This window comes from Arachis hypogaea, chromosome 14, assembly GCF_003086295.3.
Source record: "Arachis hypogaea cultivar Tifrunner chromosome 14, arahy.Tifrunner.gnm2.J5K5, whole genome shotgun sequence".
Taxonomy (NCBI): Eukaryota; Viridiplantae; Streptophyta; class Magnoliopsida; order Fabales; family Fabaceae; genus Arachis; species Arachis hypogaea.
In genome coordinates, this window is record NC_092049.1 from 128693789 (window position 1) to 128696243 (window position 2455).

Below are 2455 nucleotides of genomic sequence, written 5' to 3' on the forward strand. Positions count from 1 at the left end.
AAATTTGAAGTTTGTTACTTGCTTGTTAAGAAAGATTCAAACTTTAAGTTCTAGAATCATATCTTGTGATTTCTTATGAATCAAGTCATTGATTGTGATTTTAAAAATCAAATCTTTTTCAAAACTAATTCCTATCATATCTTTTCAAAATATCTTCTTATCTTATCTTGTTCAAAAATATCTTTTCAAAATATCTTTTCTAACTTCCTAACTTCTTATCTTTTCAAAATTTGTTTCAACTAACTAACTAACTTTTTGTTTGTTTCTTAACTTTTTCAAAACCACCTAACTAACTCTCTCTCTCTAATTTTCGAAAATATCTCCCCCTTTTTCAAAAAATTTCTTTTTAATTAACTAATTATTTTTATTTTTATTTTTTATTTCAAAAATTTTCGAAAAAAAATACTAAACAATTTTCAAAAACCAATTTTCAAAAATCACTAACCCTTTTTCAAAATAATTTTCGAAAATTATTCCTCCCCCATCTCATTCTATTTATTCATTCATATCCTAACATCTCATCTCACATCTCTTCCATTCTCACAGATGTATTTCTCCCTTTACATCACATTCTTTATCTCCCCCTCTTTTCTTCCACTCACAAAGGGATCCCTATACTGTGGTATAAAGGATCTCTATTATTATTATCATTTTCCTGGCCATTCTTCCTTGTCATATGAGCAGGAGCAAGGATAAGGACATTCTTGTGGAAGCAGATCCAGAACCTGAAAGGACTCTGAAGAGAAAATTAAGAGAAGCTAAAATACAACAATCCAGAGATAACCTTTCAGAAATTTTCGAACAGGCAGAGGAGATGGTAGCCGAAAATAATAATAATGGAAGGAAGATGCTTGGTGACTTTACTGCACCTAATTCTAATTTACATGGAAGAAGCATCTCCATTCCTGCCATTGGAGCAAACAACTTTGAGCTGAAACCTCAATTAGTTTCTCTGATGCAGCAGAACTGCAAGTTTCATGGACTTCCATCTGAAGATCCCTTTCAGTTCTTAACTGAATTCTTGCAGATATGTGATACTGTTAAGACTAATGGAATAGATCCTGAAGTCTACAGGCTCATGCTTTTCCCTTTTGCTGTAAGAGACAGAGCTAGATTATGGTTGGATTCTCAACCCAAAGACAGCCTGAACTCTTGGGATAAGCTGGTCACGGCTTTCTTAGCCAAGTACTTTCCTCCTCAAAAGCTGAGCAAGCTTAGAGCTGATGTTTAAACCTTCAGACAGAAAGAAGGTGAATCTCTCTATGAAGCTTGGGAAAGATACAAACAGTTGACCAAAAAGTGTCCTTCTGACATGCTTTCAGAATGGACCATCCTGGATATATTCTATGATGGTTTATCTGAGTTATCAAAGATGTCATTGGATACTTCTGCAGGTGGATCCATTCACCTAAAGAAAACGCCTGCAGAAGCTCAAGAACTCATTGACATGGTTGCTAATAACCAGTTCATGTACACTTCTGAAAGGAATCCTGTGAATAATGGGACGCCTATGAAGAAGGGAGTTCTTGAAGTTGATACTCTGAATGCCATATTGGCTCATAATAAAATATTGACTCAGCAAGTCAATATGATTTCTCAGAGTCTGCATGGAATGCAAGCTGCATCCAACAGCACTCAAGAGGCTTCTTCTGAAGAAGAAGCTTATGATCCTGAGAACCCTGCAATAGCAGAGGTAAATTACTTAGGTGAACCTTATGGAAACACCTATAACTCAACATGGAGAAATCATCCAAATTTCTCATGGAAGGATCAAAAGCCTCAACAAGGCTTTAATAATGGTGGAAGAAACAGGTTTAGCAATAGCAAACCTTTTCCATCATCAACTCAGCAACAGACAGAGAACTCTGAACAAAATGCTTCTAATTTAGCAAATCTAGTCTCTGATCTATCTAAGGCCACTGTAAGTTTCATGAATGAAACAAGGTCTTCCATTAGAAATCTGGAAGCACAAGTGGGCCAGCTGAGTAAAAGGATCACTGAAATCCCTCCTAGTACTCTCCCAAGCAATACAGAAGAGAACCCAAAAGGAGAGTGCAAGGCCATTGACATAAGCGCCATGGCCGAACCTGAGAGGAGAGGCGAGGACGTGAATCCCAAGGAGGAAGACCTCCTGGGACGTCCAGTGGTCAATAAGGAGCTTCCCTCTGGGGAACCAAAGGACTCTGAGGCTCATCTAGAGACCATAGAGATTCCATTGAACCTCCTTATACCCTTCATGAGCTCTGATGAGTATTCCTCTTCTGAAGAGAATGAGGATGTTACTAAAGAGCAAACTGCCAAGTTTCTTGGTGCAATCATGAAGCTGAATGCCAAATTATTTGGCATTGATACTTGGGAAGTTGAACCTCCCTTGTTCATCAATGAACTAAGTGATCTGGATCAACTGACATTACCTCAGAAGAGACAGGATCCTGGAAAGTTCATAATACCTTGT

General features: G+C 37.4%; 1 non-coding gene across 1 annotated transcript; it reads right to left on the bottom strand.

The window, feature by feature from the left end:
* Positions 1-1210: 1210 nt before the first annotated feature.
* On the bottom strand, positions 1211-1318 carry LOC112745314 (small nucleolar RNA R71). Its single transcript, XR_003173250.1, has one exon. It is a non-coding gene; the product is annotated as a small nucleolar RNA R71 (small nucleolar RNA).
* Positions 1319-2455: the final 1137 nt, after the last annotated feature.